At 35.2% G+C, this 24,944-nt stretch overlaps 1 protein-coding gene and 1 long non-coding RNA gene across 3 annotated transcripts in view; one reads left to right on the forward strand and one right to left on the reverse strand.

Moving 5' to 3' along the window:
* The window catches only part of NEGR1 (neuronal growth regulator 1), an 824,026-nt gene that overhangs the window by 704,845 nt on the left and 94,237 nt on the right, over positions 1-24,944 (reverse strand). The window lies entirely within an intron of this gene.
* Positions 18,943-24,944, forward strand: part of LOC123277612 (uncharacterized) — a 31,674-nt gene continuing 25,672 nt past the window's right edge. The window contains exon 1 of the long non-coding RNA XR_011494813.1: positions 18,943-19,071. This is a non-coding gene — a long non-coding RNA (uncharacterized lncRNA). The remainder of the gene's footprint in view (positions 19,072-24,944) is intronic.

The raw sequence follows: 24,944 nt of genomic DNA on the forward strand, positions 1-24,944 counted from the left end.
TCAGAAGACTTAATGTTGTTAAAATGTCTATAACACCCAAAGGGATCTACAAACTCACTGCGATCCCTATCAAAATCCCAATGGCATTTTTCACAGAAATATAAAAACCAATCCCCAAATCCATATGTAACCACAAAAGACACAAAATAGCCACAGCAATCTTGAGAAAGCAAAGCAAAGCTGCAGGCATCACAGTTCCTGATTTGAAAATATATTACAAAGCTAAAGTAATCACAACGGTATTGTACTGGCATAAAGACAGACATATAGACTAATGGGACGGAAGAAAGTCCAGCAATAAACCCATGAATATACAGTTAACTGATCTTCAATAAGGGAGCCAAGAACACACAATGATTAGACAGTCTGTTCAACAAATGGTGCTGGGAAAACTGGATATCCACAGGCAAAACAATGAAATTGGACCCTTATTTTACACCATATACAAATATCAACTCAAAATGGATTAAAGATATAAATGTAACTGATCTGAAACTGTAAAACTACTAAAACAAAGGCAAAATTCTGTATTAGCATTGGTCTTGGCAATGGTTTCTTGGATATGACACCAAAAGCACAGGAAACAAAAGAAAAATAGGCAAGTGGACCTATACCAAACTAAAAATCTTCTGCAAAGCAAAGGAAACTGTAAACAAAATGAAAAGGCAACCTGTAGAATGACAGAAAATATTTGCAAACCCTCTATCTGATAAGGGGTTAATATCCAAAACAAATAAGAAACTTCTTCAACTCAATTCCCATCCCCCACAAAAGAAAATCCAGTTAAAAAATGGGTAAAGGACTGAATAGACATTTCTCTAAAAGACATACAAATGGTCAAAAGGCTTATCAAAAAAACTAAAGTAACATGGACTGGTAGAGAAAATTAAAACCTTTGTACACTGCTGGTGGGAATGTTAAATGGTGCAGATACTATGAAAAAAATAGTGTGGAGGTTCCTCAAAAATTAAAATTATAGCTACCACAGGATCCAGCGATTCCGCTTCTGGCTATATATCCAAAAGAAATGAAATCAAGATCTTAAAGCGATATCCGCACTCCCATGTTCACTACAGCGTTATTCACAATAGCTTAGACATGGAAACAACAAAAGCGTCCTTCAGTGGAAGTATGGATAAAGAAATGGAATACTATTCAGACTTAGGAAAGAAGGAAAATCTGCCATATGTGACAACATGGATGAATTTGGAGGACATTATGCTAAGTGAAATAAGCCAATCACAGAAGAACAAATACTGCATGATTTCACTTATATGAGATACCTAAAATAATCGAATTCACAGAAGCAGAGAGTAGAACGGTGGTTGCCAGGGGCTGAGGGAAGGGGAAAATGGGAAGTTGTTGTTCATTGGGAATAACGTGTCAATTATGCAAAACTAGTAAGTTCTACAAGGTCTGCTGTACAACATAATGCCTATAGTTAATAATACTGTCTTGTACATTAAAACATTTGTTAGAGGGTAAAACTCATGTTAAGTGTTCTTACCCAATAAAAAAAAATGATTTTTAAGTTTTGGCAGAAAAAATTTTGTTGCAGGTGAAGGGCCCAATAATTATTCTCTCTTTACTGTTTCAGTTCTAAACAACTTGAAAAACAAGGCAAAGAACCATGCAGGTGTACATAAAAATATTTTTAATCTGATAATGGAGAACCTGGCTTGCATACGCCAGCAATTATGCTTACTAAATCTGAACCCCAGAACATGGCAGATGTATACAACCTATTTATTTATGCCAGTACAATACTGTTTTGATTACTTTAGCTTTGCAACATATTTTCAAATATTTTCCCCGGAAAGTCTGGGCCATTTACTCCCACCTACTCCTTTCACATGGCACCAATCAAGGCAGTCATGCTCCCCCTAAGGGAGAGTGAGTGAGAGGGTGAGGAGAAGATAGAGATACATAAATTGATACACGTGCCTTCACACTGGAGAAAACATCAGGAGTGGAAACAAGAAGTCAATGTGGCTAAACTTGACAAGACCACAGATTCATGGAATATTCAAATAATTTTGGATTTCTAAATGTCTATAATTTGCAAAAAATATATTCGTTTATTGTTTTTCTGATTAACTTTTTTTGTAGCATTTGCATCTCATGATTAAATATTCACTTTTTCTGATTCACAAAAGAATGTCCTTTAAATCAGCCATTTTATACCCAATAGTGAGTAAATTTTCAATAATTATGAAAAGCAATAGAAAAATCTTGTTCTAGGTACACTAGACGTTGATACTAAGTCATTGTTTCCAATGTACACTAGACTTCAGATACTAAACCACTGTTTAGTATGTCATTATATTGTAAATTGAGGCCACTCTGGTTTTATTCCAAGAAAATGTACTGACAACAAAGGAAATGGTTTTAAATGCACATATTCATTAATTCAGTGTTTTCTCTTGGGGAAGTACTTGTCAGAATGACTTGGGTCGTTCTCAATGCCATTTTCCCTGTTGCATCAGCTCCATTTTTGAGGGAAAAGTATTGGAGGTTTTGGAGTAGCATTTTTCTTTAAAAGGAAAATATCTCTTTAAGTGAATAGGATTCTGAAAAAGAAGTGCATAATGAATTCTGAGGTGAATATTCCAAACAAACAGGATCTTTCTGCTCACTCTAAGTTACGTAAACCTTATATGACTTGTATGCACTCCAAATTATATCTCATTCAAGCATTCATTCATTTTTCTTAAACATACATTATTGAATAGTCAAGCATGTATTAGGCTATGAAGATACATCTGGGGACACAATGGCGAGTGAAAAGACAATCATTTAATATTATCTTATATTTTTCAATACTATTTGCACTTGAGGTATTTCTTACGAATATAATCACAAAGCCAGGAGAAACTGCTAAAAACGGATAAGCAATGAACCATATTTATGCACATAAACTGTAATTGCTACAGGATATGAATTGGAAATTCCAGACACAGAATGTATATGCGCATGGAGCAGACACTTTTATAATCAGACATCCACATATTTCACATGTGAAACAAACAAAGTAAAAATATTTTAGAGTCTACCACAGCTGGTACTCCTCAATAGTCCACCATTCATAACAAAACTGCATGGATTTGAACACTTTTCCCCAGACAACTTCTCATCCCTCTAATAAGAATATCCAAATTTCAGAGATGGGCAGATCGTTGAACAGGCGCCTGTTGATTTCTACACTTCAGAAGGAAGGAATCTGTCTTTTGAAATATCTTCTTGCTTGTCTGACTGCTCCCACACACTCCTTAGAACTGATGTCATTTTTTACTGATTTGCTTATAATTTCTCTTAGAAAATTACAAAGGAAGACTTCATCTTGGTCTTTCATTCAAATCTAGATATGAAGCTCCACCCCCAGGTTTGTGTTGTGCTTCTATAATCTGTATATATTACCTATGCACCTACAAAACGAACTCTTGATAAAAGCACATCAGAGTCATGCAGTTGTCAGCTTTAACAAAGAACTATATGGAAGACGTTGGAATTCACAATAGTGAATGTGGGGTTTTCTAAAGAGTGAGTAAAAAATTGACTACATGGTCCTCAAAGGAAGGAAAAAAATTCCTGAGAAATAACTTATCCTAAGAACCTCTTTAAATATCTGAGATAAGATAATACTAATACATCTCAAGTATTCTCAATAGTAAGTAGAAAGGCACACTCAAAAAAAGGCATCTTCAGAGTCCACTACTTAAACTTTATATTGTGTGTGTTCCTCTCACTTCGTTAAGGTATGCCCATGTAGTTTTATTTTTATTGCAGGTACATTAATCTTTGAGAGCTCTTTCAAGAGAATTAAGTTGTTGAATGGCATTTTTATTAGGTATGATCACTAAACGTGAGAGCAGAAAATAGTTCGCAAGGCGATGTGAAACAGAGTTTTGTTCGGGGCACTGAAGCAGCCATGTGCAAATTTTAAGTCGACAGGTGAGCTTGCATGCATTGCACTTTTCTAAAATATATGTAGTTTTTGCCTGCTCTAGGAAGTGGGTTGTTTTGGTGTTAGGTTTTGATGGGCTAGGGTAATGAAAATTGCTTTTTTTGCCTCTCCATAGGTAAGTGGGCCTTTGGTGCTAAAAGACACATCTCACAAGACGTCGAAATCCTAGGATAATTTTGCCTTGACTTTGTGTTTTTCTGTGCGATCCCACTCTAATCTTTATTTTCCACCTTCATTATCTTCCTTACTCAAAATTATCATAAAACAACACTGTTAAAATATCACTCTATTTCTTCTTTTAAAGAATTTTTTTTGCTGGGTGATTGTCACTCCAATTAGGCCGCCTTTTTACTCATTCCACCCACTTTTCATACCTAATTTTATTTTCTACTCAAATATAAAGAAATTCATCTGCTATGACTTGTCTTATCATTCTGGAATTAAATTACTTTCATCTTTTGTTTAAAGTTGAAGGACATTATTGTTTAGAAGTCTCAGAGTTTCTATTCTTTTTTAGATGCTGTGTGATTCCATCGTTTCTTTTTTCTGTTGGTTGCGGTGGTGTGGAGTGGGGTGATATGTCTTCACAAAACTATATTTTAATTTGTGACAGACCAAGTTCTTTTGCTGTGTCAACAGAAATACTACATCTGTAAAGCTGTAATTTTAATTTGCCATTTTAACACTAGTGGGTAGGTGGTATAAGTACACATGGCACATGTGAATTGTGTGCATTCCCACAATTCACAGACTACACTTATAAGTAGAATCTATGGTGAAATTTTGAAGTTTCCTACTATATGATGGTGCGCAATTTCTTTCAAATCCACAGGGACTTATTACACTCTCATGGTTGACCTGTACTTCTAATTAATGCATTTTGGTTATGGGTGACTTAGCTAATCTCTCTTACTATTAGAAACAGAAATGTGTGTGTGTGGGTGTGTGTTTTGTGTTTGTATGTATAATGCATAACTCATATCTAGGAAATAAAAACTTTGTTTCAAAAGTGCACATTTAGACACATATGAGTTCACAAAAAAGAATCTTCACTGATACAATATTTCCTAAAGGATTTATGAAATTTTCTAAAGCAAATAAAGGAAGATCTTAAATCTTCACGAGTTCTATATCATATGCTATTTATATACTTAATTTAAAATTGACATTGAGAAATAATACATTTTTAGATATAATTTGGTTCAGAAAAAGTGAAACACAAATCAATTAACCCTATCTACAAGGTTGGTATTTTAAATCTACCAAGTACTAATATCTTTATAAAATAACTGTAAGATCAGTTTATAACCTGAACTTCAGATTTACACTTGAAAAGCCTGTCACACTTATCTTTGTGTTGTTCTCTTCACATTATCATTTCTCTGAATCCCTCATAATTTGCCTAGTGGCAATTCATTTTCATGGATATTAAACTTGCAAAGCTGAGTGTCTCAGAGAAGTTTTTGCACATTTCCTCTACCATTCACTTATCTTTAATATTAATTTGAAACACCAAAAGTCTTGACACCTGTCACGAAGCACAAGCCTTTCAAGCTACAAAGGTACTATGAATTTGTAAATGACACACATTGACTTGAGAAGAAAAGCAACTCATTGCTTCTTTTAAAAGAGAACTTATAATAAAGGAAGAAACCTGGATGAGATTACTTTTTAAGGGTTTGAAGTTTAACGGACTGTGATAGGAATTTTTGCTCCTACAATGAGTAAATACAACCAATGCAAAAGTGAGGTGAAAAAAATTTGAAGAGGATAATATTTCTAATAATTATTTGATTTCCAAACAAAACAAAACTAAATGGATTTACCTGGCACCTTAGCAAATGTCAAAGACAATATATCAAATTTCACTATGACTATTTCAAATCTTATATTTTAGAATAGAGATGTTTCTGGTGGTATTTGTAGTAATCACATTGTAAAATGAATGCGTCTAATATAGTTGGTTAGAGTCTGTCTAAAAGCCTGGACTACTGCAGCCATAATTGATCAGAAAGTTGCAAGAAGTTAAGATTTGAAGAGGATTTTCAGGTTTTTAAAATATGCACATTCATGTTAATGTCTATACTATAAAATGAGATTCTAAAAAGTGTATAAAGCCAAATGGTAATTTTAATTATTCACATAATTTTTGCACTGCCACTCTACAACCTGAATAATAAAAACATAACAACACAAAACTTACATAATCAGCATCTTCCTGACTCACTTGCCTTTTTGTTGCTTGGTTTATTTCTTGGTCTATCAATACCTCCTCTGACTCTTTAGCAAGTATTATTTTTAAAAAAGAAATTAAAAAAAGAAAAAAATAAACACCAGCTAACTATCAGACAAACATCTCTCTTGTAAAATATTAACAAATCTAGAAAAATAATTTGCTAAAATAAAAACAAACCAAAAAACCCCAAAAAATAATGATCAAAGGTTTGCACCATGGTTCTTCTCTCATTATTTGTTGTTTTAGTACATAAACACTTGCTTCCAACAGGATATATTTATCCATTTACTCATTTTTTTTTACTTAATAAATACTTATTTAATATGTACCATATATTAGGCATTATGCTAGCCAATGGAGATATAATGGTTAAAAAAAAGACTCCTCCTGAAGGAATTTATAGCTCAGTAATTTGTTGGACAGATAAATAGGAAATGAGAATACAATAATATATAAAATGTATATACACACACATGCACTTACATACCCACATATTCATGATCTTCTTTGGTAGAATATTAAAACCACTTTGTAGTTAATGATAAACACTTTAAAAGAGTAAGGACACTTAATATCGTTATTACCATCCAAAGTGTACTTGAAGTTTCACTCAATGCAATAAGACAAGAGAAACAAATGGGAGGTATAACAATCATAAAAAAAAATAAACAATATTGCCACCATCTCAGAAAACAGAGAAAATATTTCTATGACCACCAAAAAAGAGTTGATTTCTTTAAAAAGACAAAAATCAGGCAAATCATAAAAATTTTATGAATGTTACTACATCAAAAGAATGTCATTATATAATGATAAAAGGATCAATTCATTCAGAAGATATAATCCCAAAGATGCACACAGCTAAAGAAATAGCCAAAATTTTATACACGAAAATTGATAGAACCAGAAGAAAATTTATATATTAATTACCAAAGTAGGAGACATCAATGTGTTTCTCTCAATATGGATAGGTCATATTGAAAAAAAAAAGTAAAGATACAGAACATTTAAAGAGTACAATTAATAACATAGGTTTGATGGACACATATGGAACATATGGAGAATCTCATGCCTTCTCAAGGGTATACAAGACAATTACAAAAATGTCCATATACAGGACTTAAGCATAGAACTGATCTAAAGAAATGGCAAAGAATTATGTTTTGCAATACTGATTCAATTAAATTTTTAAAAAATAAATCACAAAAGAATTTAAAGCTATACATTTGGAAGTTAAAATACATATAAACAACATACAATCAAAGAATAGATCATAATGGGATTTTTGAAATACTTAGAATTGAATGATAAAAATACTACACATCAAATGTTGAGGATGCAGTGAAAACAGTACTTAATGGGGCATTCATAGATTTAAATAAAAATATTAGAAAATAATAAAGGCAGACAAAAATAAGATACTATCCAACTGAAAAAGTGAGAAAAAAAATAGTAGTAGCTGCCTGACGAACCTAGAAGGATGGGAAAAGTGAAGCTATGAAGAAAAAATTAATGAAGCTGGCAACAAAGACGCAATAAAGCAGATCAATGATGCCAATAGGTGATCTGGAAAAGTTAAGTAGCTTTCCAGATTTGGGCACAGAAGTAATCTAGTAGTTGACATAGATTTGGGCTGAGAGAAGACTGGGGGGAGAAATTTTCTTGTTTATGATTTTTGGCAAGAAGTGACCATATATTTATGCTAATGAGTATGAAGCAATAAAGAGGGAAAGATTTAAGACAGAAGGGAACATTTTAAGGGATGAGGTCAAGTCCCTGAGAAAGCAGGAATGTGTTTCACCCAAATTCACTGACACCCAAATCAGGACCCAAATAAGTTTTTCTGACCTCCAGTCCATGATTGACTCGTTGTTGAAGCCAGTCTTCCCAGAGCCTCTTACAGAATTCATTTCTGTCATCAAGGTAACTCAGAAAGCTCTGTTTCCTTAAGGTCACAATGGGGCTACTTTTCCAGAGTAGAAGCATAACAAAAATCCTCCTACTGGGAAAGATTCAGGGAACGCGCAACTCAAGTAGAAACTCACCAAATCTGAAATATTTTTGAGCTGGTTCAAACATGGACAGAATGTTAGAGATTGTAAACTCCATGAAAAACTTTACTTCACTCAAAATATGACTGTTTCTATAGAACTATATAATGACAACTCAGAGTCACATCCTAAGATCGTTCATAACTTTAGGTTACTATATTTTACACATGACTCACAGGGCAAATCTGAGTCCTGCTGTTTTGGCGGTTATTAGAGTCCACAGGTCACTGGGCACATTAATACATTAATAAATTATCCTTTAGAATGCATGTCAGAAAGAGGAAAGATGAGACTATTATTAGAGGAATGGCTATGAATAACTATATTGTTTTAATATAATAATAAACACAAAACATAATATCCACAGTGATAAATATGAAGGAATAATTCTGCAATTTGTCCCCTAGAAAAGAGAGCATCTAGTAGAAAATAACAATCCTTAAGTGAACTTTGTGATTTAAAATTAGTTGTTCTTTTACTACTTTAATTCTACTTTTCTTCAATCATTTAAAAGTTTCACACTGTACCAGGAATTCATGCATCTCAATTATGCCATGAGCACTTTCTAATTGTTCTAACCTTTTCATCATCGCTAAAACCGCTTTGACTCTTATCCCAGTAGTGGTTCCAAGAGCATCTCTCTTTAGTAATAAAAACGCTCACTTCAAATGTTAGCAGTTAAAGGACACTGAAAAATTAACTATCAACTTCAGTGAAAGAAGCCCATCCTTCATAATATTTCCAAATCACAATTTAAGGGAAGAAATGTCATGAGCGCCAAATCACGTAACCTAGTGGCCTAGTCAATTATCCTAAGAACAATCAGATTTCCATTTTGAAATAATTAACATTTTAGCAAGGATGGTATCTCTTTATAGCTAGTCGTTTTATCATACTTCAAATTCTTCGAAAATGATATATTAACTATATTGTGATTCAGAAGGGATTTGGCTATTTTCACCTACTAAGATAATTGAAAATAAAACATTTATCTTCATTGTCCTACTATATAAAATATTTTTAAATATATTTGCTAAGCCAGGAATAATCTATTCCAATATCTGTAGAGCCGGTTTAGGCTTTCAAGCTCTTTACAGGCAGAATGATGTGTAGAATTGAGACCATGGAACTTGGACAAATTCTTTATCTAATCTAAGTCTCAGTTTATTTATCTGCAAAATGAGGATAATATGTACTTCACACACACTGTGGAGATAATGAAGGTAATGTAACACTGCTGCCTGACACATAGGAAATATTCAATAGTGGTTAGCTATTAACACGAAACATCAAACATCAAATTGACAGGAAAGATGGAGAAAAAGTGAGGAAGCAGGTCTAAGTTAAGCGTCACATTTGATTTATGCAAAAAACAGGGAGGCTGCAGCAACATTAGGAGGTAGACACTTTTGACACTTGTCCATTTCACATTTTAGGTCTTCCATCTATTCTCAGTCATTTTAATACCCCTTGGACACTATAAAAGTTCATAGCACCCTGACCCCCACAAAAAACTTCTAATAGAAACCCAGAAACTAACACCATTTATAAATATATTTCAAATACCTGCTCTGTGACAATCTGCAGTGCTAGCTGTCATCAACACATACACAGTCTTTGCCTCGATGGATCTTATAATGATGATTATTTTATTAGTGCTCATTTTTACCCCCTCCCTAAACCAAAGCAAGACAGCCAAATCAAGCCAAGAGAAATCAAGCAAATCAAAGTAAAGCAAAAGAAACAAAAAGCCTTTGCAGGGTGCTCACTAGGTCTAGGCAGAAGGGTGGTCCTGTTTAGAGAGGAGTTTCACATAGAAGAAAATTATCTGAATGATAACACTTTGAAAAGATCTGCTACTCCTGTAAGAAGTTAACATGAATCTTCTGGGAGAAAGGTACTATAGTATACATGTATGTATTAATATAGGACTAAAAGATTTTAGAAATGTTCACAGATGTTACGTATTCTAACTCTACATGTTTCAATCATTTTTTTATGCTTTATATGTTATATTCTGAACAATATTCAGATCCTATTGTAAATCTCCAATTAATATAAAAATCGTTCTTCAGCACTTAGCACTATTTTGGGGTGTAGAAGTCAATGGGACTATCTAGCACCTTTTCTCAAGGTTTCAAAAGAATTACTCAACATAGGTCTTGAACAAGAACAAAAACCACATTTTTGCAAGCAGTGGAAAAAACCATCATCTCATTTCTTGTAAATAAATTGTTTTACCTTTCAAACGGCTTTGCTATTAGGCAAAATCTTTTTCCACAGTGAGAGATTGACTTTTCTTGATAGAATTGTACTGTGTCTATGGCAGATTCTATACATATGAACTATTTATTCAATAAATACAAAAGTTATATTTTTATAGCTGTTTTTTGTCACTGCCATAAGTGTTGTAGTTTTATTTTTTTAACCAAGGTAATACAGTCTTTCTGGGATGGTCCTGCTTTCATTTCATAAATGCTATCCAATATGAACCAGTCAGCAGCATTAATAGACTAGAATAAATGGAAGAGGATAAAGCTTCACACAAATGAATAAGCACAATGACAAATGTTTTTTATTCTGAACATAAAAATTTTGTTTTGTATTGCTGTCCGCTTTTGTAAAATTTTATAACAAAGAGATCATCTGCATCGTATTTGATGTAAAATTTCTACCCTTTCAGATTACTTGTTCTACTCCAGATAAAGCAGAGCTCACATTTTCTTTTGTTTATGTTGTATTTGAGATTAATAGAAATGCCTCAAACTTCCAAAATATAAAGATATTTTTATTTACATCAGTGATAAAGATCAGGATAAAGATATTTAATGTAAATATTAACTCATTCCCTAATTCCAGCATTTTGATCACTTAAGTTTTATGACAGCGAAGTCCAGACTCTGTGTGTTGCCAGTCTCGTGTATACATACAGACAGATATATAGGCAAGTTTTAACCACGGTGCTCTTTACGCTCCCAGCTGGGGTATAATTATAACAGCACTGTTCTTCATGCAAAGTCGGTCTGCGTTACATTTGAGCAAGGTTAGGTTAAACATTCCATCTGATGCGAGCCTGTCAGCTGGGCTACCATAATGAAGACATGGACAACAGAGACAGCGGGGCCATAATCGCAGCCACTGCTTGCTATGGCTCCAAGGCAGCACCACCTCCCCGTGTGAGACTAACTGTGAGGACCGCATTCGTCAACACTGACACACGTGCTATTTGATTCCCTTTCAAGACTTTTCCATTCGTTGTGCAGGCCAAGAACAGAAGCCAACTTCATAGACAAAGTTCTCACTGCCACATACCTACTAAAGAACAAAGCCACACACATGACACCCTGTCTAAAAGGACAGAAAGTAGCCATTGCCAGAACAAACATCTGGCGTTGTTTGCTTGAGCATTTTCACCATATGATCCATGGAAGTCCTGGAAGATAGAGGGCTCCCCAAAGCTAAAGTGCAGATACATCCAGGAAAAAGCATGTGGAGATTAGCCATTGAAGGAATTAGGAATTCTGGAATGTTCCTCCCATAGTACATTTGTAAAGCTCTATACTAGGGCCAGGCAGTCTTTGCCACGTGAGAGAGTGTGTATGCTGTCATCTGTGAAAGATGGACGCTTAAAGTCTTTGAACGGTTGGCTCAGGGTCAAAAGACATCCTGAATAAACATTCTATGAATATAATATTCTGTAACAGTGGAATGATGTAAAGTCTATTAGAGATGTAGGACAGGAAACAGGATGTTCTGCACGAACTCTTCTTTTAGTGTAGGTCTCAGGTCCTGGTGCAGTTCTTGCCCAGCTACCCTCTGGGCAGGCCCAGGCAGCAGGGCCCACTCTGCTACTTATGCAGTCAAAGGGGTTGGTACCTGGGGATAGTTTTGTCCTCTTTATGTGGCCCAGTGGCCCAGCTAGCCGCACCAGCTTATGTACAACACACTCAGTGATCCCTGCCATCTTCTGTTCCCCCTTTCCCTCTTCTCTGCCCCTGCCTGATGCATTTTCTTCTAAAATTTTGGATGCTATTTTAAATTGGATAGAATTGGAATAGAGCTGTCTCTATAGAAATGAAAATGAAGCCCTTTTTCTAGGTCACCACATTCCAGATTGGAAGACCATTTGTGCAATAAACTGACATATCATGTGAAAATGAATAATAAAAACTCATGATGTACAGTATATATGAGATGATCAAGTTTCCCAAGGTCATTTCTTTGGTTGAGTCTAAATATATGATGACCAGAATTGAAATGAAGATATTGCTAGTTGTTTTTTTTTTTTTATCGTAAATACTCTGTGGCATGAATTGTCTAAGAATTGAGTTGATAAAGATGAGACCTAAGAGGATCTAATTTAACATATTAAACTGAACCTGAAATGAAATCAAACAGAGGTGTAAGGTGCTTATGAGGCTGAATGATACACGTGCTAAGGCTGCAGGTGGTGACTACTTGACCCAGATAATGTGAAATTAGTATAATCGATCCTAAATGTCTACTAAAGGTTAAACATGAGCATTTTCTTCTGTGCTTGTCAACGTCTACTGCTACCCCAATTTGATACTTTGGTTTAAAAATCCACTTAGGTTATATTCTCAGCTGTAAATTTCTATTTCTGGCAGAGGACCAGAGTATTTAAGATTAGGAAGAGTCTTCAATAGTCTCATTACTTTTCTGTAACTTCTATCCTTCATAAGAGAGAAGAAACTCTTATCTCTAAGAAAACGATAGGCCAAACCATATAGGTCTTGGTTGATTAAACACAACACCTTGAATATCGCTCTGAGGTAAAACGGTGCTGCAGAGCACAGGTGCAATATTGGGTTCACATGGTAAAGCAAACGGGTCACTGAATTCTGCACGACACAAAACCTCCCCATGGGCTTCAAGGACAGCTCCAAGTATAAAGTATTGCAGGACTTCAGGAAAAAAGACACTTGCTGGCTGACTTCAGACATTAAATACTGCAAGGAGTGTCACAAACCTATTCTCCACAAAGCAAATGATTTGATCTCAAGGAATTTAAAGTACATGGAAGAGTGTAGAGCTTTGCCTAAGCATTATGTATTTCAGTTTTCTTTGTGTCTGATGCCATACATTTTATTTGAATATAGTTTGATATTAGATGCCGTGGTTATTTTTCTAAGAACTTTTAAATATTTAGGGTAGGACAAGATTATTCATATTTAAATGAGATACTGTAAGATAGACACAGGCAAATGCACAAATCTTATGAATGGAAGAACATTTTAGGCTTTACATTTTATATATTTGAATTAATTTAGCTTTTGAATAAAAATGAACTCAGGAACTATCCATATTATCAACCAACCTAAAATTAAGGTGCATTATAACTTCCAAAAGTATTTTCTGCCTCTCTGACACTAAAAGAATGTGTAACCATAATTAAATTAAGTAGATTTTATACAATTTGTTCATTAAATATATATTTTTGAAAACTTGTCTTCATATTTTTCATAACTATTCATTTTTGAATGAATAACCGAAGTTTCCACAAGCAATGTCTCACTTTCCTCCAAAAGATAAGTTGGATTTTCAGAAACTGGCTTAGCTCATTACACAGTAGTACTGAGTGTGAAACCATCAAGGTTTCATTCCTTTTTCCAACTCAAACAGCTGCTACCATCTCGGAAGAAGCAGGTGTTGATGCATGAACAATATTAGCGCTAAAAAGAACAGACCTTTTGGCGATGACTTTCCTCAGTGGAATATTATATCAAAATACTTTTAAATTCCCTAAAGTGCCCAGGTGGGAAAACAAATTAAACTTTAAAACTCAGGAAATATCTCAATGGTTTCATTAGTTTTTCTTCCTCCTACAAATCCAATATGCAATTATAAGAATTACAACTTTAAAGAGGATATTACATTTCAGGGATTTTATTGTTTATATGACTCTCTATGAAAATACTTTTAAATAAAAAAGTCTTTCAATAGCAGAAATACTAGAGAAATAGCAGAAATACATCAAATAGTCCAAGCATTAAAATCCAAATTTGGAACTTAAGCCCAATTTCCAACAATATATACATAGATTTTATCATGACACTCTAATGTCACTGAAAATACTAACAAAGGAGATTGTATTTGTGTTGTTTTTCTAGAAAGATCATTAGAAAGACATATAAATGGTGCTTTCTTGTAATGGTAAAAAGTCATTTTATGTAACAAAGCATTCCTTTTGAGGCCAGAACCTAAGACTATGAAAGTAGGAGAATACCATATAAAAATGTGCAAGCAGTTCTGCCTACTAAGGCTATGACTCGGATTTTTACTTTTGTTATCAGTCCTTTGGTTCTTAGGGAAAAACAAACAAGCAAAAACAGCAAGTTGAAACTATTATTTAAGTAGCTTCGTAGCAAGAATCTATGCATGTTTCATGGCAGATTGAATTCTGTGAAAGGAACAGAGAATGGCTGCGTTTAGCAACGTCAATTCGGTGGCTACTTTTCTGACATGTTTACTGAGCTGTAAGTTGTTACTTTGAGCAGTTGTTTCAGGAACTGCAGAGCTTAAGTGGAAAGAATTGCTGCCAATGGGACCTGCTGCCCTGAGAGTTTCTTCTCCATAATCCGGGTCGGATTTTGAAAAGAGATGGCTTGGAGAGCACAAGGATTCATACTTTGGAAAGAGACTGCTCCTGGGGCAGAAAAGAAGGTATCAGATGGCCCTTAGACTGGCTTGTGGACGTTTGAGTCTGGATTCTCAGGTATGTGACGGCTTGGAGTATTTCTAGGGTTGGAAGTAAACTTCCCCTAGACTAGGAGATCTCATGGGGGGGGGGGGCGGGGGTTTGCCCCCAGGGGGCATTTGGCCACCTCTGGAGACATTTTTGATTGCCATGATCTGGATGGCTGCTGCTGACATCTAGTCCAGGGATGCTGCTAAAGATCCTACAGTTCACAGGGCAGCCACGTATTAAGAGAATATCCCATCTAAAATGTCAACACTATAGCTGTTGTGAAACCCAGGCCTTTATTCCAGCTGGGCCTTACCCCTCTCTGTGTTCTCTACTTTTCCTGCTTTCTCCTTAGGTATTCATTCAACTACTGTTAGAAGCTATAGTTTAGGCTTAGGTGTGCTGTCAGAAATTATGGAAAAGATGATAACCACAACGAGCTTCACATAATTTAATTCACTTAAACCATATATTAATTGAGTGCACAAGGAAATAACACAGAAACAAAGGAAAGGCATTGCCCCACTGCCCCAAGTCTGGAGTGACAGTCATCAATGAAAACTGCTGTGCCCAGCAAAGCAATGGCAGCTTTTGTGACGTAGACAGCAAACACAGCAGTTTGGCTAAGAAAATGAGAGGCCAGAGTAGAACAACATGAGAAATGTGTTCTTAGAAACACATGAAATAAAGCCTGAGACACTACAGAAATCACGAGGGGACAAGTTGAAGCAGTCAGACCAATGGAGCCCTGAATAGTAATCATTTGGGCACTAAGAGCCATCATGACCTCCTTTGTGACCTCATACAGGCTGTAAAGGCTAGAAGAATTTAAGTGATACTTCATTCAATAACAAATACTTATAAATCTGTATCCATAACGTAATAAGCAAGGTCTGCGCCTTGGGAATACAGCAGTTTAAGACAGAAATGTTACTGCTCTCCTGAAGGTAACATTAAAAAGCAATTGCGATAATGTACAACTAAGTATATCACACTTAATTAGAATATCATTAGTGAAAATTCTGTATTTCTTGAGAGATATATAGGTTTCTGGTAAGATAGGAATGCTATCTATGTCTTAGACAATTTTCCAGGAATGCCAGTGTTTAGAAAATACAGATTTGTATAATCTCTTGTCTAGTTTGCATTCATGAAATAAAATCACATAATAAAATTTTATAAAACCAGTTTTTCTTGGGAAAAGGATTAGAACAATATTGTGAGATTCACTGAAAACGTTGCAATGCTCTTTATTCATCAGTATTCTATCACAATGCCATCCTGAATTTAAGCACACTATTTACTTTTCTGGATTATATTTCTTTTACAATAAGTATATGAGGATGATTACACATATTGAGTAATCATTACGTTGTCACTTAAACCTTGTAACAGACACTATTATTGTTCCTGCTTTGCATATAAGTAAACTCAGCACATAAAACCTGCCTCAAGTCATCTTTTTGGTAAGTGAGGAAGCCCAGATTCTACGTTCGCCCTCAGAGCCTATACTGCTAACCTGTGACATGAAGTTAAGCAGTAGCGCTAAAGCCTTTGTTAATAACTATATACTTTAAAAGCACCCTGCTACTATTTTATGCTTATTATTGTTTTACTTACTTTCTTTCTACAATGCCCTACTCCATAAACCCATAAATATGATTGGAAAGGATTAGCTACTGAAAATAGTCAAGCTAGAAGTTTGAAGACCATGTAAACCAAAGGGAGACATGAGAATGTTGTTTTAGAACAATTTAGTTGCTAAGCTAGACTCGAAGCACACTTAGATCACTTTATCTGATTTATTAAATTATCAGAAGGAGCCACTTTATAAACGCCAAGTCAAAACTTCTAAACACAAATTTTGTCCTTCTCTTAAACAATGTCAAGGCAAATGATACACTATATTGCCTGAGTTAAATATGTACATATATTTTTTCAATTCTTAACTTAAGGAAGTGGAAATATAGTGTATTATTCGATTATTGCATCATAGGTCATATTTTCTACTAGGAAACGAAAAATAAACGACTGCAAAAACAAAATAGCACCACAGACAGTGAACATTTTCTTGTAAGTACAGGTTTATGCTTGACATCCAGAGATATCACAGGAGTAGACACCCCCAGGATACAAGGAGAATAAAGTAATTCTAACTTACATGAATCTTCAGACAAGTGTTTTTCATTTTACGTGAAAATAAAGCCATTACGTGAAAATCAGAACCACAAGGGTGGATGTGATGGCAGTCTTCCACCAGGGTCCGCAAGTGTGCAGGCCACTGAAATAAGTGTCTCTTGAGCCTTGCGTGGAGCTCGTTATTTCCTTCAAGCTACAGATTACCTTGTGTTGAACGGCTGTCCTGAGATCCTCAATGACCATTTAAAGGACTTAATGTATCTCTAAAAGAATGTAGCTTACCTTCAGAATATAATTCGTTGACTCGAAAACTGGTTTTTCATAACAGAAGCAGGAAATGTACTTTGTGTTCCCAGGTCAAATGAGATCCCATCCTTTTTCAGCTTCCAAGTATCTATCATTTTACTCATGCAAATACTTCAAGGTCCAACTGAAAATCTCATGAAATTTGTGCTACTTAAATATTTTCATTGCTTTTAGAATTTACATTTTGTCTGTAGAGCACCTAAGGCTTATAATTTTCTACACCACCAATGTGTGGAACATTTACATTCACAGCCCTCTGCTTTTGTTTTGCTATATCCTCCCTTTGTTTCCCTACTTCTTTTACCATTATAGAAAGAAAATCAAAGTAGGGGTTACCAAAAGAAGGACATCTATTTGGGATTTTTTTTTTTTTTTTGGTGAGGAAGATTGGCCCTGAGTGAACATCTGTGACAACCTTCCTCTACTTTATATGAGGTTGGTGTGTAGGTCTGTGCCTGGGATCCCAACCCGTGAATCCGGGCCACTGAAACGGAGTATGCAAACTTAGCCACTATACCACTGGGCAGCTCTTGGAGTTTTTAATGCAGTGGTTAAACTAATGAGTATAACACTGGAAATTCCAATAGGGAAAAGGAAAGTTTGAAAATGTCATTCGTATATGCTAAGTATCAGAGTGAATAACTTCCCAATTAAAAGTAAATCAAATGTTTTCTCTCTGCTCTTACAAACATCCTTTAAAATCTAACTCACTAATTTTCTTTTAAGTTAACTAACATGATCATTTCCTCATCCATAGGTTTGTTGGAGCACATGGTACAAGCTTTGACATAGTTCATGATATTAGATTTACCATTATTGGTATTATATTAAACAATTATGATTTATCAGAACAGTGCTGAAAAATTACCATTAACAAATGAAAACACCGAAAGGGGAAGAGCAAAGCATCAACAATTGTTGCCAACTGTTATATGGAACACAGTGTTAGAAATTTTAATTAGAAAGGTCACTCATGTTCAGAAAATAGTTTTGGAGTGAAACACATTTTGATATACAGAAGATATATTGTTTAGGTAGAGGCCAGCAGTGGGTCAAAACAACATATTAAATAAATATGTTAATACTAATTAATAAAATATAAGTTCATAAAGGCAAGTGAGAAAGCGAGGAAGTACACAGACTGCCATCAGCAGTTTTAGAACCAATGATTCCCAATGATTCTACTGAAGCTATGACAGCAGGTTTCCTGGTCATTAACCCAATATCACACCCAGGGACTTCTGCAGAGGAAGAAGCAGTGCACATTCCCTTCAGGTGCTCTCTCTCTGCACCTGCATCAGGACAAGAAGCTTTTCCTATTCTGTTTTCTTTCATTCCATACTCTCCTCTAGTCAACTCTTCTTTCTTCTACCCTTTCATTCTCTTAAGCAACGTTTCTTCTTTACCAAGTTTGGCTTCTTGAAAGCTTGAAACAGATTTTGTAGCAAGGCATGACGTCCATCCTCAGTATCTAAATATTTATAAAGCTGGCGATGACACTGTGGCTGTTGAATAAAATATCTCCCTCCATTTGGGAAGTGTCTTTTCCACTGTTCTCCAGCTTTAGGTGCTGCTAGTTGGGGAGACACGTAGCAAGATGGAAAGGAGGACTACGGTAATTTTCAAACGTCTATCTCCCCTTCCAGCTGTCACATTGGCTTTTGATCAGGTATGAATGAATAAGTGATATCTTTGTTTGGTTAACTGCCTTATTAAGTACTTTTTTGATTTCCAGTGTCAGAAATTCGTGTCAAACTACTTTAGACAAAAAGAGTTTATATAATTAGGAAGGGCAATGGTGTAGGTAGAGTTGACTGAATTAGAGACCAGTCTATTTCCTCTAGTTTCTCTCCTTTTCTCTGTGTGCCTTCTTCTCTTAAACAAGAAATCTCAAAATAGAGATTTCTCCCCAAATCTGAAGCCAGGAGAGCTTTGGGCTTACATCTTTAATTTTATCCCTAAAAAGGAAAAGGACTTTTACCGCCAAGCGTCAGGTTAAAAAGATAAAATCCCAGATCCAAATGACAGTCTTCTGAATTAATCTTTATGCCCAGAAATGCTCAAGAGCTATAACTGACCTACCCTGAGTGAGAAGCTAACATCTTGCCCAATCTCTGGGGGCGCAGAGATGAGCTTTTATAAAATCAGAGCCCGACCCCTCAGACAAATTGTCAGGTTGAGGTGGGAAGAAATTCTTTAAAATAAGAAGATGCTATTCCTAAAATAAGAAAGGAACTCTGTCTGGCTAAACTACAATGTTCCACCACATTACCTGTATCACAAAGAACACCTGAATTACCTTTCAGGTAATTCACAAAAATGCTAGCTCCTTCTAATCTTTGACTATGATTTCCTTCGGCTTCACTCTCAAGAGTAGAAAGGGTGATGAAAACCTCCCAGAATGAAGTGCAATTTTTAAAAAATTACTCTTTGCTATTTATAACACAGAGAACTTAAAACAAAAAACAAGAATTCAGGAAACATAATTTAAAAATTATTGAGTTGTGAGTAAATAAATGAGAATTGAATAATTTCACACAATATTACTGTATTTTGTAAAGTAAACAATTTTTTTAGTCAACCACGTAAAATGAATTGTTAAATGCAACATACATAGTGGTGTACAATATATGAGAATTTTTACAAATTAAAATGACTAAATTAATTTATCAAAAGCAAAAGGGGAGAAGTTAACTGATATTTTTCTTTCTAGTGCTTCTTCTTGTCACTGTAAAACTGCCCTCTAATTTGAGGTTTCTTGCATATGTGCAACAAAAACTTTCTTTTGCCAAAGACAGTTTCTTTAAATTGAGCTTTCTCTATAAAATGAAATTTAAATAAACCTTGAAAGAGTTCCACTTAATATCCTTTTATGAAATATTAAGGATTACTTTTATTTTCACTTTTGAATCAATTGCTTTCCTTCAACTAATGTCACTGTATATTGATTGGTTTATATAAATTCATATTTATTATATTAATTGTTCCAAGTTTACAAATGAAGTTTTTACAAATTTTGTAATAACTTTTTACCAGTAATAGAAACTCAAGGCCATTATTTAGAAGGTGTTTACACTAAGTCTTGGAGAGAAACTCCTGAAGTGAAAGAAAAGTCAACCTCTTGTTTTCTTCCTTGCCTTCTTTCTCTTTCCCTCTTCTCTATCTAAACACACACAAAGTATACATACAAAATCAGTTTTGAAGGGTAGAAAATGAAGATATTTTCTCTTTTTTTGGACCTGAACAGTGTGGCTGCCAAAAAACAATTAACATTGACTTAGGTAGAATGAGTGGGGTTATCTTTTCAGGCCAAAGGAGGAAAGCACTCTGTTCTCCTAGGCCGCAGCCGTGGGAGTGAACTCAGTCTACAGCAGCTGGGAGGGAGGGAAAGTAAGTACAAATTCGGTGAAGGTTTGGAAACTACCAAGTGTGTAGAAGCTGAAATAATCAGGGCAAAATTGAGACTAACAGGAGATGCAAATACGAGAGAAGAGGAGAAGACAATGGTTTTTGAATTAAGAAAGAAATCTATCATAAGAAAAATATATTAAACTGAGTCCCCAGAATAAAAAATCAGAATAATTAGTAGGAAGTTGCAAAGAGTAAGATATGCATACATATTCAACAGTTATGAAGAAAATATATTAGGTGTGGTTGAACAAAATCCTGATAACGTCTATATTAGGAAAGTGTAAAATGTAAACCAGACCTTTAAAAAATCATATTCATATTTTTGAATCACCTTTAGACAATTTTTTTTCTGAAAACCAGCAAGGTACAACTTTCAGGACATTGTATTAAATATTGCCCTAATGGACTTTAAAAAAGCTTCAAATGTCCTTAATAAAAATTTATTATTTTATATATTAATTTTAGAATGGCTATACTGCTATATAGCATTTTAAATCCAAATTTTAAGTTAATTATTTATTCTAAGATATTTTGCCTCGGGCCTGGACTTCACATGTAATCTTATAACTTAGGAATTAAGTATATTGTCTCTACTGAATTCTTCTTTATGGTTTTTAATATTATTTCTGCTTCTGACCTTTTACAGGACTCAACAGGTTAATGAAATATAAACTCTCCAACGGTTATCCATATACAAATAGCACTTTTTTGTTCTGCAAGGGGTTTTATGTGATCCAGAATTTATGCCAAACTCTCCATTAAGTGGATCTATACTAATGAGGCTTTTCTTCCAACCCATTGTTTTTAACACAGAATTATGTCTGTCACTTCCTAATCCTTGAGAATCTTTTCCAAATTTAGTGAACTTTAATAAATGTCAGTTAAAGGTTCACTGACAAATTAGAGGTGAGTAGAAAGACCAACGAAAGACTTGACATTCCTCTTCCGTAGAAGATGAATAAGAGGTATTTTTCAAGACCACCATATTGAAAAATAATAAAAGTGTGGGACCATTAATACTGGTTTTAGGAGTTTATAGTTAACCAGAGAATTCAAATCTACATTTCCCAATACTCTATATAATATAAATTATTTTATTTAGACACATACAAAATTCCTTTAATTGTACCTCTTTTAAAACCTCTACTGCAAAATTCTAAGTATGTGTCTGGATAAATTATAAGCCCTCCAGGGTTTAGAAATCTTTCTTCTGCCTTTGGTCTCCTAATTACTCAGTCTCACACGTCCTACGAATTCAAATAGTTTTGAATTAAGGAATGAATGTTTCATCTACATGTTTGTTACATTTTACTTGACATGAATCTATATTCCTGTCCTTAAATATCACCTTTACCTTTCTTGGCCATCTTATTTGAAATTGCAAACTCACTCTTATTTTTTTCCCGATTTATCTATTATCACCATCTAACACACTATATGTTTTACTCATTTATTTATCTGTTGTCTGTCTCCTCCAGCTAGAATGTAAGCCCCTCAAGGACAGGGGATTGGGCTCTTGTGGTCTCCACAGTCATGCCAGTGTCTAGACCCTGGTAGGTGTTCAAAATGAAAGTGCAATGAGCAGATAAATGTGTATTTTATCATTCTTGAAACTCAGAATCTTTCAGGCTGTAGCTAAGCCTAAAAAACTACTTAATCTTTTAAATGTGAATCCTCGCAAGCTGTATGTTTTATTTCAGTGAGCAATGGAAAAATTTTACACTTGTTTTCAATTATTTTACACTTACACACCCAAGTTTGCTAATTTGCCATATTTCCTGTCTGCTGCACCTGTTGGTCCAGGAGGCTAACATTTCCTCTGGTGTCCTTGTGTCTGTAGTCCCTGTTGTCTTTGGGTTTCCCTAGAGACGTCTTCCTGAACAAGATCCAAGATAAGCAGTTCTTTCAGTTCTACTCACTGTTCTTATACAGGGGCCCTAGTGATGTGGTGGTCAAGTGTGGTAAAGAGGACGCACTCCATGTTCCTATGATTACGTCTCGGTCTTCTAGTGAGCCTGTCCCCTGGGCTGTCACCTTAACCAGTACTTCCCACTCCCCAGCCCCACCCCCCTTAGATGAGACAGGAAGCTATAGGGGACTGGAATTGGGTCAGGCTCTGGGAATACCCCACAAGTTAGACTCTGGTGAAATAGTTTCCACCGAGGGAAGGCCGTGTTAAGAAGAACAGATGCCCTGGATGTATTTCAAAACGACTGCTCTCCCCTCTTCCTGCTAGAGACACGTGGGGAGTTTTTGCCAAGCTAATTTCACATGGAAGAATCAAAAATTAAAAGAATAAGTGCCCATTCAAGAAACAGAATCTAATAGTTGCTACAAATATTACTTCAGTTACAAGAATCGCAGACCAAAGATATTAGAATGGCATATTTCTCTAAATCTGGGTGTATATATTGAAATCAAAAATCTACAGTGGTTCCCGGGTATAAGAACACACAAAAGTATCCTTTTGCTCTTTCTGGCATCGACTTCAGCACTCAACTAATAAAGAGAAAAATCAATATATGTCCAAGAACTGTTAGAGGAATATTAATGTTTTCGTGAAGTTTTATGTGAAAATATCAAAATTATGATACATGTGTATTAAAACATCAAACAGTTCTTTCAACAACTGAATATGTTCTATCAGGTCACTAAAGAGTGGATCTGTTTGTGAATCCACTATTTCCTATAGTTAAACTCTCATAATGTCAAATGACTTTTCTAAAAAGGTGACTGGAGACCATATTCATTAGGCCAATAATTTTAAAGTAAAGTTGTCTTCTTAGCAGGAAACTAAAGGGAAAAACTGGCGGGTTGAAACAAAGCATTTTGATATTGTTAAATGATCAGCAGCAGTGGGTGGCAGAGTGGAGGAGTAACCAGGATTATAGAACGTTATGATTTGGTCCTTTGCTTTTTTCTATTGAACCAATATGATTCTTTTTTCAATAAAGTAATTATAATAGGATTTCTCCCACATTAGATCCACATTAGGAAGGTACATGAAATACCTATGCTAGTTCTTTTTCTACCAAGCATTGCAAAAGTTTTGTTATTATAACCAAATACCCTTATTGTATCTGCTTCCATTTGCCAAAATGCACTATTTTTTAAGGAAACAAGGAACAGCACTAGCACACCAACGTGGAACTTTTTTTTTTTTTAAAGATTTTATTATTTCCTTTTTCTCCCCAAAGCTCCCTGGTACATAGTTGTATATTCTTCGTTGTGGGTCCTTCTAGTTGTGGCATGTGGGATGCTGCCTCAGCGTGGTCTGACGAGCAGCGCCATGTCCGCGCCCAGGATTCGAACCAACGAAACACTGGGCCGCCTGCAGCGGAGCGCGCGAACTTAACCACTCGGCCACGGGGCCAGCCCCCCAACGTGGAACTTTTAAGGACACTTTAAACAACTTCATATCCAATTATATACAACTTTAATTTCATCTCCAAAGATAAATATTGTATTAATCATAATGAAGATACGACTGCCTTCTCCATAAATAAAAGCCCCAGCATCAAACACAATCTTCTCCAATAGGCTTCCACTCTACACACGGGACTTGAAAATCAGTTTGTCATCATAAAAATCAAAATAAGAAAATAAAATTATCATAAAAATTCAATTTTCAGAAAACATGTTATATTCTTTCCTTGTTATGCTAAGCATATATTCCTTTCCTACTGATGCTATAAAAATTTACCACAAAATTAGTGGCTTAAAACAGCACAAATTGTTATTCCAGTTCTGGAGGTCCAGGGTCTGAAACGGTCTCCCTGGGCTAAAATCAGGGTGTCAGCAGGAATGCATCCCTTCTGGAGGCTCCAGGGGGGATCTTTTCCAGCTTCTAGAGGCCCCCATAGTCCTTGGATCATGACTGCTTCCTCCATCTTCAAAGCCAGAAATTTTGGGCTGAGTCCTTCCATGGTGCCATCTTTCAGTTTCTCTCCCACTTCACTCTTCCACCTCCCTCTTCCACCTTTAAGGATCCTTGGGATTTATTGGGTTCACCGGGATAATCCAGGATAATCTCCACATTGCAAAATTAACTGTTTAGCAATCTTAACTCCACCTGATATTGTAACTCCTTTTTGCCACATAAACCAACATATTCACACATTCTGAGGACTA

Source organism: Equus asinus, chromosome 16 (assembly GCF_041296235.1).
Source record: "Equus asinus isolate D_3611 breed Donkey chromosome 16, EquAss-T2T_v2, whole genome shotgun sequence".
In the NCBI taxonomy this organism is placed as follows: domain Eukaryota; kingdom Metazoa; phylum Chordata; class Mammalia; order Perissodactyla; family Equidae; genus Equus; species Equus asinus.